The following is a 14,895-nucleotide window of genomic DNA, read 5'->3' on the forward strand; positions in this document are numbered from 1 at the left end:
ATCCTGGGCTTTCCTCTGAACAAGGCAAACACATAAACCTAGGAAGTGGTTATGAGACTGTTTCACTAAAATCTCTACTCCATGCTATTCTCTTGGGGGGCGGGTGGTAAAGCAACAAAGCAGGAATAAGGCCAGCCATTCTTCAGAGAGAACGAGTGTGTGTGTGTGTGTGTGTGTGTGTGTGTGTGTGTGTGTGTTCATGAGTATATAAATAACATGGTTTCACGGTCACGTGAGCTTGTCTTTATGACCATCACAGAATGGAGAGGACCAAAGTACAGTCCAGTTCCCTTCCCTAGGACGTCCTGCCCCACTGACCACAGTGCAGGCAGGAAGACAGCTGGATGGTCTGACTGAAGCTTTGGTGTTACAGCATTGACTCAGGAGAAGAGAGATACCCAATACAGCCTTTGAATCTGACACTGTGCTGCTGCTGATTAACCAGGTGAGTTAAAAATGAATTTTGTTTCCTGGAGATTTAGAAGGGGAGTGTTGGTGTGTGTGTGTGTGTGTGTGTGTGTGTGTGTGTGTGTTTATGAAAAATTTGAAAAAGCTTACTAGAGATAGTGAAGAATCTAGAAAAAAGGGTCTAAATTTAGTATCTTTGACCCTCATGATTTGTCCAAGTTCAATTTCTTTCTTTCCCTCTTTAGGAAACCTTAAGGATTCCTCTAGAAGAGCCATTATACTCTCCAACCTAGCATATGGCCTTACTCTCTCCAGTCCTCAGAAACTTTCTGGTTCTATCCCTATTGGCTCTCAATCCCTTCCATGGTCTCTAATCCCTTCAAACCTCAGTCATTTTTCCATCACTGTCTGAACAACAGCAACACATTTTTCCTGTCAGGTGAGAAAGTTCTGAGTCATTTTCTTCATAAACAAATAAGAAAAATGGGATCTTTTCCTCATATTCTTAGTTATGTTTTTATTTAATAATAATGTCTAAAACAGGCTATGAAAATTACAATATTTACATTACAAGTAAAAGAATCTTGTGAAATTTAAAACATAATTCACTTTTCCTCATATCAGCACCAAAATAAAAGCTTTATTTTGTTAAAAAAAAAAAAAAGACGTGTACCAATTAGACTCTTGTTGCCTATTTCATAGCTCGATGCTCTGGTATTCCATAAGTGGCTACATTATCTGCAGAATTTGCCATATTTCTCATACATATTTGCCAGATATTTTGCAAATATTTTTCTTTTTTCTTTGATTTTCTCTTTTCAAGATCAGAATTTTAAATTTTCCTAATTTATAACTTTTTATGTTTCATGCTTTATACATCTTATGTAAGAAACATTTGCCTACTCATCCATAAAGAAGAAGAAAATCTTTATGACAGCAGGGATGGACCTGGAGAGCATTATGCAAAGTGAAATAAGCCAGTCAGAGAAAGACAATACTATATGATTTCACTTATATGTGGGATCTAATTAACAAAATAAACTAACAAACGAGATAAAAAAAACTCAGAGAACAGACTGACAAATGTCAGAGGGGAAGGAGGTTTCCAGGGTGGATGAAAAAGGTGAAGGGAATCAGCAAAAACAAAATCTGATGGACAGTAGCATGGTGATTTCCAGAGTGAAAGCAGGATGGGCATCAGTAGAAGAGGGTGTGGGGCGATAAATGGGATGGAAGGAGACTGGACTTGGAGTGGTGGGAACTCAATACAATGTGCAGGTGATGCATTATAGACTTGTGCACCTGACACCACCATAGTTTTATTAACCAATGTCACCCCAAGAAATCCAATAGAAAACAGTGAATATTTGACTAATCTAAGATTGCAAAAAGTTTCTCTTATGTAATTTTCTAGATTTATAAATTTTGAATTTACATGTAGGTTTGTGAGCATTTTAGTTTTTAATATTGTAAAATCTCTGATTATTAATTTTTTCCATGTGGATATCCAGTTTTTCTAACATTCGTTGAAAAATTGTCCTTTCTCCCATTGAATCTCTTAACAGCTTTGTTGCCAATTAATTAAGCATAACTGCATATATATCTCTAAATACATATATATCTATGTATACGTATGTACCTATATAAATGCAAATCAATTGACTATCTGTACATCTATATCTATATCTACCTGTCTCTCTTAATGCTAATCTACTAAGTTAGTGAAACTGCTGAAATAAACAAAAATATACACCCTCCAGGCTGGCAGGCAAGCAGTTGGGAGCCAGCAGTCCCAGATTGGAGAGTGTGCAGGCTGGGCTGAGGGACACCCCCCTCCAATGCACGAATTTTGTGCACTGGGCCTCTAGTTGTAAAGAACACTGCTATGAACATGAGGTGCCCATATTCTTTTGAATTGGATTCTTAAGATATTCCTAAGATATTTTCCCAGAAGTGGGATAGCTGGGTCAAAAGGCAGTTTCATTTTTACATTTTTGAGGAAACCCCATACTGTTTTGCACAGTGGCTGCCCAGTCTGCATCTCCACCAGCAGTGCACTAGTGTTCCCTTTCCTCCACATCCTCACCAGCACTTGTTTGTTGATTTGGTGATGGTAGCCATTCTGGAAGGTTATGAGGTGATATCTTATTGTGATGTTTATTTGCATATCTCTGATGATTAGTGACTTTGAGGTTTGTTTTTTCATATGCATGTCCTCTTTGGAGAAGTTTCTATTCAGATCCTTCTCCCACTTTTGAATTGGATTGTTTGTCTTCCTGGTGTTGTGTTATATAAGTTCTTTATATATTTTGGAAATGGCTAACCCCTTATGAGATGTATCAATGGCAATATATTCTCCCATTGAATGGGTTCCCTTTTTATTTTGATGGTTTCTTTTGCTGTGAAAAAGCTTTTTAGTTTGATGTAGTCCCATTTCTTCCCTTTGTTTCCATTGCCCTTGGAGATATATCAGCAAAAATATTGCTACAGGAAATGCCAGAGATTTTACTGTCTATGTTTTCTTCTAGGATTTTTATGGTTTTGTGGCTTATATTAATTTTTTGTCCATTTTGACTTTATTATTGGGTATTGTATAAGCTCATGGTCTAAGTTCATTTCTTTGCATGTACCTGTCCAATTTTTCCAACATCATTTATTAAGGAGACTGTCCTTACTCCATTATATGCTCTTGTCTCATTTTTCAAATTCTTAAGGATTTTACATTGCTGATGCTAACACAAGTGGAACTTTTTGTTGCTAATATATAAAATGAATTGATATTTGTTTATTAACTTTATATTCTGTGACCCTGATAAATTTACTCATTAATTCTTATAGTTTCTCTGTAAAATATTTATAATTTTTTTGTCCTTATATTCTACTTATCTGAAAATGGTGATGGTATCATTTTTTTCTCCCTTTCTGAGTTTTCTGTTTTCTGTTTTTTCTTACTGCAATGGCTGGTACCTCAAGTAAATTATTGTTGAGAAGTGGTGAGAGTGGGTTCCCTTTTCTGTTTTTCAGTATTGGGAGGAAAATCAACATTTCACCATTGTGTATGATACAAGTTTTTATGGCTTACTGTAGATGCTATTAACATGATTGGGAAAATTCCTCTCTATTCCTAGTTGAGTGAAATCTTAATTTTTAAAATATATTTTTATTGATTTCAGAGAGGAAGGGAGAGGGAGAGAGATAGACACATCAGTGATGAGAGAGAATCATAGATTGGCTGCCTCCTGCATGCGCCACCCCTAGAGATTGAGCCCACAACCTGGACATGTGCCCTCACTGGGAATCAAACCATGACCTCATGTTTCATAGGTTGATGCTCAATCACTGAGCCATACTGGCCAGGAAAAAAATTAATTTTTTTAAAGAACATAGGATGTCTTTCCATTTATTTATCTTTTTTTATTTCTTTTAGCAATGTTTTATAATTTTGAGTGTACAAATCTTTCACTCTTCAGTCACATTTGTCCCTAATTGTTGTATCCTTGTGTTGGTATTGTAAATGGAATTGTTTTCTTTTTGAAAAATAAAAAGCTCTTTTGGGTATAATTGTGTTAAAAATTTAACCAAGTAAATTTGAAGTTCAAATTGGCTTTATTAAGTGATGGGAACTCAGAAGAGTTGTAAAAAATGGAAGGTTTTAATACGAAGGAGGTGGAGTAAGGGAACTATTAACTAAAATAAAAAAAGAAGAAGAAATGATTATTTTTGAGATGGGACACCTTTTATTCAGGGGAAAGCGAATGGGAAGGGTTTTCATCATGTAAATTGTCTCTTCTCTTTATGGGGTTGTTGAGGGCCCACAATGACACATTACCTTACTGATGCTTGACCAGAAAATTGCAGACTGGTTGATTGGATTAGGTTTCTGGGAAGTTGAAACTGCAGCTGATCAAGTGTTAAATTTAGGCTTGGTATCATGTGATTTTAGCATGAGTGGTGCCATTTTAGGCCTGCAGTTGTTTTTTTAACAACTGACAAATAAATATATATTTAAATATTTATATACATATATACTTGGTGTTTTAGTAATAGTATACAATGTGAAATGACCAGACAGTCAAGCTAGTTGACATACTCATCGCTTCACAATTATAATTTTCTTATTTGTGTGGTATAGTTAAGATCTACAATCTTTGCAAATTTCAAGTATATATAAAGTATTGCTAACTATAGTCACCATACTGTACATTTGATCTCCATAACTTATGTACCTTGCATAACTGAATACTCCACTTTTAACAATGGATATGTTATCAATAAGAAAAGAGAAGGCTTGAATAACACAGTAGACTAAATAAATCTAACAGATGTATACACACATTTTATTCAAAAGGAAAAGATTCATTCTTCTTAAGTGCAGATGGAATATTCACTGGAATCGATCAGGTAGTGGACCACAAAAAAAGGCTTCATAAATTTAAGATGATTGAAATCATATCAATGATCTTTCCTGATCTCATTGGTCTGCAACTAGAAATCAAAAACAGGGGAAAAATATAAGATCACAAATAAATGGAAAATGAACAATACATTTTAAGGAAACCAATGTGTCTTAGATGAAGGAAATCCAAGTTTGTTGAGGAAAACAAAAATGGGAACACGACATATTAAAACTTATGGTTAAAGCTAAAGCAATTTTAAAGAGAAATTTATAGAGATAAATGCCCACATTCAGAAAAAAACTCAAATAAAAAGCCTAACTTATGCTTCAAAAACCTAGGGGAAAAAACACCTAAGCATAGAGTGGGCAAAAGGAAGGAAATAATGAAGCTAAAAGCACACACAAAAAAAGAAATAAACACTACAAAAACAATAGTAACAGTAATGAAAGTATAAGTTAATTTTTTGAAAAGTTAAACAATTTACAACCTTTATGAAAGAATAAACAAAGGAGAGTGAAGACTCAAACAAATAACATTTTATAAAACCTATGCTACACTTGTTATTACTGTCTTGTTGATAATAACCATTCTGACAGATGTGGAGTGGTATCTCATACTAGTTTTGATATGTATTACCCGAATAGCTAGTGAAGTTGAGTATATCTTCATAAATCTTTTGACCATTTATATGTCTTTTTGGGAGAAGTGTCTGTTCAGTTCTTCTACCCCAGTGATGGCGAACCTATGACATGCGTGTCAAAGGTGACACGCGAACTCATTTTTTTGGTTGATTTTTCTTTGTTAAATGGCATTTAAGTATATAAAATAAATATCAAAAATATAAATCTTTGTTTTACTCTGGTTGCAAATATCAAAAAAATTCTATATGTGACACGGCACCAGAGTTAAGTTAGGGTTTTTCAAAATGCTGACACACCGAGCTCAAAAGGTTCGCCATCACTGTTGTACCCATTAGTAAAGAAAATTATATTTTTTATTGATTTCAGAGAGAGAGAGAGATCAACGATGAGAGAGAATCACTGATTGGTTGCCTCCTGTGCACCCCCTACTGGGGATTGAGCCTGCCACCCAACCCAGTCATGTGCCCTGACTGGGAAGATACTCCTTGACTCTCATTCATAGGTCAATGCTCAACCACTGTGCCACACTGGCTGGGGCCTCTGCCCACTTTTTAATTAGATTGTTTGGTATTGGATTGTATGAGTTTTTAATTGTTTTATCCACATGGGAGAATTGTGTTTATTGATTTTAGAGAGAAATAAAGGGAGAGAGAGAGAGAGAGAGAGAGACATCAGTCTGTTGCCTCCGTAAGTACCCCAATTGGGGATCAAACCTGCAACCTAGGTATGTGTTCTGACTGGTAATTGAACCTGCAACCTTTCTGTGTACAGGATGATGCGTCAGTCAACTGAGCAACCCAGCCAATGTGCATTCTTTATATAATCTGGATAATAACCCTCTGTCACAGCTGTTGTTTGCAAATAACTTCTTCCATTTTCTTGATTGTCTTTTGTTTTGTTTGAGCAGTCTTTTGCTGAGCAGAAGGTTTTCATTGTTAAAGTCCCATTCACTTATTTTTGCTTTTATTTCCCTTGCCTTTGGGGTCAAATTCATGAAATCCCCTTGAAGACCACGGTTCATCTGAGTTAATTTTGGAATATGAGACAAACAGAAGTCTAGTTTTAGTCTTTTGCATGAGTCTTTCCAATTTTCCCAGCACTATGTAGTGAAGAAGATTTCTTTTTCCCATTTTATGTTTTTGGCTCCTTTGTAGAAAATCATTTGCCCATATACATATGAGGTGATTTCTGGGTTCTCAATTCTGTTCCATTGTCGGTGTATCTGGTTTTCTACCAACACAATGCTGTTTTGATTATTGTCATGTTGTAGTATAATTTGAAGTTAGGAAGTGTGATACCTCTGGCTTTGTTCTTTCCTTCTCAGGATATCTTTGGCTATTCAGGGTCGTTTGGGGGTTATATGCATTTTTGGATTATTTGTTTTAGTTTTGTGAAACACATTATTGATATTTTGATAGGAATTGCATTAAATGTATAGATTGCTTTGGGTAGAATGGACATTTTAATAATGTTAATTCTTGCAATTCATGAGCATGTTACATTATTTTATTTATCTGTATCTTCTTCAGTTTCTTTCTTCAGTATCTTATAATTTTCAGAGTTCAAAATTACTTCTGTAGTTAAGTTTATGCTTAGATGCTTTATTATTTTTTTGGGTGCAATTGTAAATTCTATTGTTCCCTTACTTGCACTTTCTGATAATTTATTATTATTACTAGAGGCCCGGTGCACAAAAATTTGTGCACTAGGCGGGAGAGGAGGTCCCTCAGCCCGGCTTGTGCCCTCTCGCAGTCTGGGACCCCTCAGGGGATGACCACCTTCTGGCTTAGGCCCACTCCCCAGGGGATTGGTCCTAAGCTGGCAATCAGACATCCCTCTGGCAGCCTGGCAGCCTGGCAGCCCTCGGGGGATGTCCACTTGAAGGCGGGAGCAGGCCTAAACTGAAGTCGGACATCCTTAGTGCTGCTGAGGAGGCAGGAGAGGCTCCCGCCACCACCGCTGTGCTGGCAGCCATCAGCCTGGCATGTGGCTGAGCAGAGCTTCTTCCATGTGAGAGCGCCCTGACCACCAGGGGGCAGCTCCTGCATTGAGTGTCTGCCCCCAGTGGTCAGTGTGTGTCATAGTGACCAGTCATTCCCAGTCCTTCTGCTGTTACGGTCAGTTTGCATATTACCCTTTTACTATATAGGATAGAGGCCTGGTGCATGGGTGGAGGCCTGCTGGTTTGCCCTGAAGGGTGTCTCGGATCAGGGTGGTGGTCCCGCTTGGGTGCCTGGCTAGCCTGGATAAGGGGATGATGGCTGTTTGCAACTGGTCACACCCCCTTCAGGGTGGGGGTCTCCACTGGGGTGCCTGGCCAGCCTGGATGAGGGGATGATGGCTGTTTGCAACTGGTCACACCCCCTTCAGGGTGGGGGTCCCCACTGGGGTTCCTGGCCAGTCTGGTTGAGGGGCTGAGGGCCGTTTTCAGGCTGGCAGGTGACTGAAGCTCCCAACCTTTCCTTTTTTTCTTTTCTTTTTTTATTCTGGGATTTATTTACCTTCTATGGCTGTCACTGGAACTGAGAGCCAGCTTTAGCTCTGAGGCTCGGCTCCAGCTCTGAGACCTTGGCTGCTGAAAGCAGGTATTTGGCTTCTATAATTGAAACACTGTTTCAGCTCCAACTCCGAGGCCAGCTGGCTGAAAGCAGGTTTCTGGGGTTAGTTTAGCTTCTATAATTGCAACATTGTTTCTTAGAGTTGCAGCTCAAAAGCCTGCAGCAGCAGGCGGGGAACCTTGGCTTCCTCCATCACTGGAGCAAACAAGCCTCCTGTTCACTTCAGCTGCCTGGCTGTCGGCCGCCATCTTGGTTGGCAGTTAATTTGCATATCTCGCTGATTAGCCAATGGTAAGGGTAGCGAAGTTATGGTTAATTACCATGCTTCTCTATTATTAGATAGGATTATTACTAGAGGCCCCAATTGTGCCCTCTCACAGTCTGGGACCCCTGGGGAGATAACAACCTGCTGGCTTAGGCCCGCTCCCGGGTGGCAGAGGGCAGGCCCAATCCCTAGATGCCTGCCCCACAGCCCCTGGAAGGGCTCAGAGTAGGGCTGATTGGGGAGTTGGGGTGCCACCTCCTGTCATGCACAGAGCAAGGAGGATAAGGAGGTTGCGATGCCACCCTCAGTCATGCTCAGGGTAGGGCCAATTGGGGGTTTGAGGTGCCGCCCCCTGTCACACACAAGGCAGGGTCAATGGGAGGTTGTGGCGCCACCCCCTGTCATGTACAGAGCAGGGCAGATCAGGGGGTTGTGGCGCCACCCCTGTCACACACAGAGCAGGGCCCATCAGGAGGGTTGGGGCTCCATACCCTGTCACACACAGAGCAGGGCCGATCAAGGGGTTGGGGAGCTCCCCCCTGTCACCCACAGAGCAGGGCCAATCAGGGGGTTGAGGAGATCCCCCCTGTCATGCACAGAGCAGGGCTGATCAGGAAGTTGCGATGCCACCCCAAGTCATGCTCGGGGTGGGCCGATTGGGGGTTGGGGCGCCACCCCCTGTCACACTCAAGGCAGGGTCAATGGGGAGGTTGTGGCTCCACCCCACCACACACAGAGCAGGGTCGATCAGGGGTTTGGGGAGCTCCCCCCTATCAGGCACAGAGCAGGGCCCATCAGGTGGTTGGGGCGCCTTCCCCTTTCTCAACAGAGCAGGGCGAATAGGGAAGTTGTGACCTTGCCCTCTGTCACACACAGAGCTGCAGGGCGATCAGGGGGTTTGGGTGCTGCCCCCTGTCATGCTGCTCCAGGGGCTAGGAGGCCTCATGGCTCTGCTTGACGCCGGGGCAGTGAGGCCATGCTGCTCCGCTGATCCTGGTTCTGGGAGGCCTCGCGGCTCTGGTGATCCTGGGTTCAGGAGGCCTTGTGGCTCTGCTGATCCCCAGGACAGGAGACCTTGCAGCTCTGCTGATCCCAGTGCTGGGAGGCCTCGCGGCTCCGCTGATCCCAGTGCTGGGAGGCATATTACCCTTTTACTATATAGGATAGAGGCCTGGTGCACAGGTGGAGGCTGGCTGGTTTGCCCTGAAGGGTGTCCTGGATCAGGGTGGGGGTCCCCACTGGGGTGCCTGGCCAGCCTGGATGAGGGGATGATGGCTGTTTGCAGCTGGTCACACCCCCTTCAGAGTGGGGGTCCCACTTGGGTGCCTGGCCAGTCTGGGTGAGGGGCTGAGGGCCTTTTTCAGGCTGGCAGGTGACTGAAGCTCCCAACCTCACTTTTTTTTCTTTTTTCTTTTTTATTCTGGGATTTATTTACCTTCTATGGCTGTCACTGGAGCTGAGAGGCATCCTTAGCTCTGAGACTCAGCTCCAGCTCTGAGACCTCGGCTGCTGAAAGCAGGTTTCTGGGCTTTGTTTACCTTCTGTATTTGAAACTTTGTTGCTACTCCAGCTCTGAGATCCCAGCTGAATGAAAGCAGGTTTCTGGGTTTTGTTTAGCTTCTATATTTGCAACATAGTTTCTTAGAGAGCAGCTGAGAGGTTGGCAGTGACAGGCGGGGAACCTGGCTTCCTCCGCCACTGGAGCAAGCAAGCCTCCCTGTTTGCTTCAGTTGCCTGGCTGCCGGCTGCCATCTTGGTTGGCAGTTAATTTGCATATTGCCCTGATTAGCCAATGGGAAGCGTGTCGGAGCTACGGTTAATTACCATCTTTCTCTTTTATTAGATAGGATGATGATGATGATGATTATTATTATTATTGTTAATCCTCACCTGAGGATATTTTTTCATTGATTTTAAGAGAGAGTGGAATGGAGGGGGAGAGACAGAGAGAGAAACATCTATGTCAGAGAGACATATTGATTGGTTGCCTCCTGCACTTGCATCAAGCAGGGTTGGGATTGAGCCTTCAAATGAGGTACACGACCTTTACTGGAATCAAACCTGCAACCCTTCAGTTGGTGGGCCGATGCTCTATCCACTGAGCAAAACTGGCTAGGGCTGATAGTTCATTATTGGTGTATGTAAATGCAACAGATTTCTGGATAATTATTTTTGTACCCTGCTACTTTACTGAATATTATTAATCAGTTCCAATAGCTTTTTGGTAGAATCTTTAGAGTTCTTTATGGACAGTATCATGCCATCTGCAATTAATGACAATTTTACTACTTACTTTCCTATTTGGATGTCTTTTATTTATTCTTGTTGTCTGGTTGCTGTGTCTAGGGCTTTCAGTATTATGTTGAATAAGACTGTTGAAAGCAGACATCCATGCCTTGTTACTGACCTTAAGAGAAATGCTTTTAGTTTTTCCTCATCCTATATAATAAGAGGGTAATATGCAAATTGTACAAATGGTGAAACAACTGGTTGCCATGATGCGCACTGACCACCAGGGGGCAGATGCTCAATGCAGGAGCTGCCCCCTGGTGGTCAGTGTGCCTTCACAAGGGTAGCACTGCTCAGCCAGAAGCTGGGCTCAAGGCTGGCGAGCACAATGGCAGTGGTGGGAGCCTCTTCTGCCTTTGTAGAAGTCAGACATCCCCTGAGGGGTCCTAGACAGTGAGAAGGTGCAGGCCAGTTGGAGGATCACCCCTCCCCCCTCCACCGAGTGCACAAATTTTCGTGCACTGGGTCTGTAGTTTATTATGATGTTTTCTGTAGGTTTGTCATACATGGCCTTATTATGTTGAGGTATGTTTTCTACCATTTTGCTAACAGTTTTCATCATAAATATGTGTTGGATTTTGTCACTTTTTTTGAAATTGACTGTTATCATCATATGATTTTTATCCTTCATTTTATTTATGAGGTGTATCACATTAATTGATTTGCAGATGTTGTACCAACCTTGCATTCCAGGAATTAATCCCAAGTGAACATGGTGTACAATATATTTAATGTATTGCTGAATTTGGTGTGGTAATAATTTGTTGAGGATTTTTCCATCTGTGTTTATCAGAGATATTGGTCTATAATGTTTTTCTTTGTAGTGTCTTTATATGATTTTGGAATTAAGATAATGCTGGGCTCATAAAATTAGTTTAATTTCCCTCTTTAATGTTTTGAAAATAGTTTGAGAAGAATAGTTGTTAGTTCTTTTTTGTTTGTTTGTTTTGTTGTTGTTGTTGACAGTATTACAGATGTCTTCCATTTCTCTCCCCCTACCCCTTTACCTGCCTCTGCCCAACCCTGACCCAACCACCCCCCCCCTTACAGGTCTTCACCACACTATAGACCAGGGGTGGGCAAACTTTTTGACTCGAGGGCCACAATGGGTTCTTAAACTGGACCGGAGGGCCGGAACAAAAGCATGGATGGAGTGTTTGTGTGAACTAATATAAATTCAAAGTAAACATCATTACATAAAAGAGTACGGTCTTTTTTGTTTTTAGTTTTATTCATTTCAAAAGGGCCGGATCTGGCCCTCGGGCCATAGTTTGCCCACGGCTGCTATAGACCATGTCCATGGCTATACATATAAGTATATAAGTTCTTTGGTTTATTTCTCCTTGTTCTCCCACACCCACATTGAGGTATGTCAGTCTGTTGCATGCCTCTATGCTTTGGGTCTTATTTTGTTGGTCAAATCATTTTGTTCATTAGATTCCACAAATAAGTGAGATCATGCCATATTTGTCTTTCTCCAATTGGCTTACTTCACTTAGCATAATAGCCACCATTTCCATCCATGCTGTCCCAAAGGGTTAGAAATCCCTCTTTTTTTACAGCTGCATAGTATTCCACTGTATAAATACCAGCTTTTTTTTTTATCTATTCATGTGTTGATGGGCACTTGGCATTTGTTTCCAAATCTTAGTTATTGTAAATAATGCTGCTATTAACAGAGAGGTGCATATACTGTTTCTGATTGGTGTTTTGGGGTTTTTAGGATATATTTCCAGAGGTGGGATTACTGGGTCAAATGGCAGTTCCATATTTAATTTTTTGAGGAAACTCCATACTGTTTTACATAATGGCTGCACCAGTCTGCATTCCCCTCAGCAGTGTACCAGGGTTCTCTTTTCTCCACAACCTTGCCAGCACTTGTCGTTTGTTGATTTGTTGACGGTAGTCATTCTGACATGTGTGAGGTGATACCTCATTGTCATTTTAATATGAAGCTTTCTGATAATCAGTGACTTTGAGATTTTTTCTATATGATTCTTGGCCATTTGTATGTCTGCTTTGGAGAAGTGTCTATTTAGGATCTTTGCCCATTTCTGTATTTTAATTTTTTAATATATATATATATTTTTTTGTTGATTACAGAGAGGAAGGGAGAGGGAAAAATAGATAGAAACATCAATGATGAGAGAGAATCATTGATCAGCTACCTCTTGCATGATTCCTTCTGGGTATCAAGCCTGAAACCTGAACATGTGCCCTGGACCAGAATCGAAACCAGGACCCTTGACTCTGCAGGTCAACACACTATCCACTAAGCCAAACCAGCTAGGGCTGCTCATTTTTCCAATGGATTGTGTCTTCCTTTTGTTAAGTTGTATGAGTTCTTTATATATTTTGGATATTAACCCTTTATCAGATGTATCATTGCCAGTTATGTTCTCACAGTGGGCTCACTTTTAATTTTGTTGATGGATTCTTTTGCTGTGTAGAGCTTTATATTTTGATGTAGTCCCATTTGTTTATTTTTTTCTTTAGCTTCCTTTGCCTTAGGAGATGTATCTGCAAACATATTTATACATGAGATGTCTGAGATTTTGCTGCCTATTGTTTCTTGTAGGATTTTCATGGGTTCATGTCTTATATATGAATCTTTTATCTATTTTGAGTTTATTGTAATTTATGAGGTAAGTCGATGGTCTAGTTTCATCTTTTTGCATGTATCTCTCCAATTTTTCCAACAACACTTATTGAAGAGACTTTGACTCCATTGTATGCTCTTGCCTCCTTTGTCAAATATTAACTTAGCACAATGGATTGGGTCCATTAATGCGTTCTCTGTTCTGTTCCATTGATCTATATGTCTGTTCTTGTGCCAGTACCAGGCTGGTTTGATTACAGTGGCTTTGTAGTATAACTTGATATCTGGTATTGTGATTCCTCTAACTTGGTTCCTGTTTCTCAAGATTGCTGCGGCTATTCAGGTTATTTTTCAATTCCATATAAATTTTTGGAGTATGAGTTCTACATCTGCAAAACATGCCATTGGTATTTTAATAGGGATTGTGTTGAATGCATAGATTGCTTTGCATTGTATGGCCATTTTAATAATGTTACTTCTATCAATCCATGACAAGGTTTATTCTTCCACTGGTTTATGTCTTCCTCTATCTCTTTTTTACCGTCCTGTAGTTTTCCTAGTATAAGTCTTTTACCTACTTAGTTAAATTTATTCCTAAGGATCTTAATCATTTTGTGCAATGGTATGTTAGATTGTTGTTTTAGTTTGTCTTTCTAAGAATTCTTTACTAGTGTATGGAATCACCCTATATTTGTGGATGTTAATGTTGTATCCTGCTGCATCGCCTAATTCATTTATTAAATCTAGTAATTTATTTTGGTGGAGTCTTTAGGGTTTTCTATGTACAATATCATTTCATTTGCGAATAATGACAGTTTTACTGCCTCCTTTCCAATTTGGATGCCTTTTACAATTTCTTCTTCTCTGATCCTTTTGGCTGAGGCTTCTAGTTCTATGTTGAATAAGGGTGGTGACAGTGGATATCCCTGTTGTATGAGCTCCTTATATATTTGGATATTATTTTAGTGACAGCGGATATCTTACTCTTGTTCTTAGGGGAATAGGTTTTAGTTTTTGCCATTGAATATGATGTTCGTTGTAGGTTTCTCATTTACTGCCCTCATTATATTGAGGTATGATCCCTGTATTCCCACTTTGCTGAGAGTTTTTATCAAAAATTGTTGTTGGAGGTTGTCAAATGCTTTTTCTGCATCTATTGATACAATTATTTAATTTTTGTCTTTCAATTTGTTTATGCGACTTAAAGTGTTCATTTTTTGTGTGTGAATATTGTACCAGTGTGACGTCCCTGAAATCAATCCTACTTGGTCATGGTGTATGATCTTTTTAATATATCGCTGGATCCTACTTGCTAATATTTTGTTGAGGATTTTAACATCTAAGTTCATGTAGGATACTGGCTCATAATTCCTTTTCTTTGGAGTGTCTTTATCTGGTTTTAGCATTATGGCAGTGTTGGCTTCGTAAAAGAGTTTGGAAGTGTTCTTCCTTTTAGATTTTTTGGAACAGTTTGAGGAGGATGGGTGTTAGTTCTTCTTTGAATGTTTAGTAAGACTTCCCTCTGAAGCCAACAAGACCAGGGCTTTAATTTGCTGGGAATTCTTTGACAACTGCTTCAATTTCATCAATTGTTATTGGCCTATTCAGGTTTTCTTATTCTTCTAGATTCAGTTTTGGAAGATTGTCTTTTTTAGGAATTTGTCCCTTTTGTCCAACTAGTTCAGCTTGTCCTATCTAATAATAGACAACGATAGTAATTGACCATACCGTCACTACG

The 14,895-nt window shown here is 40.2% G+C and overlaps 1 protein-coding gene across 7 annotated transcripts in view; it reads left to right on the forward strand.

Moving 5' to 3' along the window:
• Positions 1-333: 333 nt before the first annotated feature.
• The window catches only part of LOC139012658 (butyrophilin subfamily 1 member A1-like), a 166,410-nt gene continuing 151,848 nt past the window's right edge, over positions 334-14,895 (forward strand). For all 7 annotated transcript variants that reach the window (XM_070418837.1, XM_070418841.1, XM_070418838.1 and 4 more), the window contains exon 1: positions 334-445. The gene's annotated coding sequence lies outside the window, so the exon portion shown is untranslated. The remainder of the gene's footprint in view (positions 446-14,895) is intronic.

Source organism: Myotis yumanensis, unplaced genomic scaffold, assembly GCF_028538775.1.
Source record: "Myotis yumanensis isolate MYYU_CA2020_CCGP unplaced genomic scaffold, mMyoYum1.0.hap1 SCAF_6, whole genome shotgun sequence".
Taxonomy (NCBI): Eukaryota; Metazoa; Chordata; class Mammalia; order Chiroptera; family Vespertilionidae; genus Myotis; species Myotis yumanensis.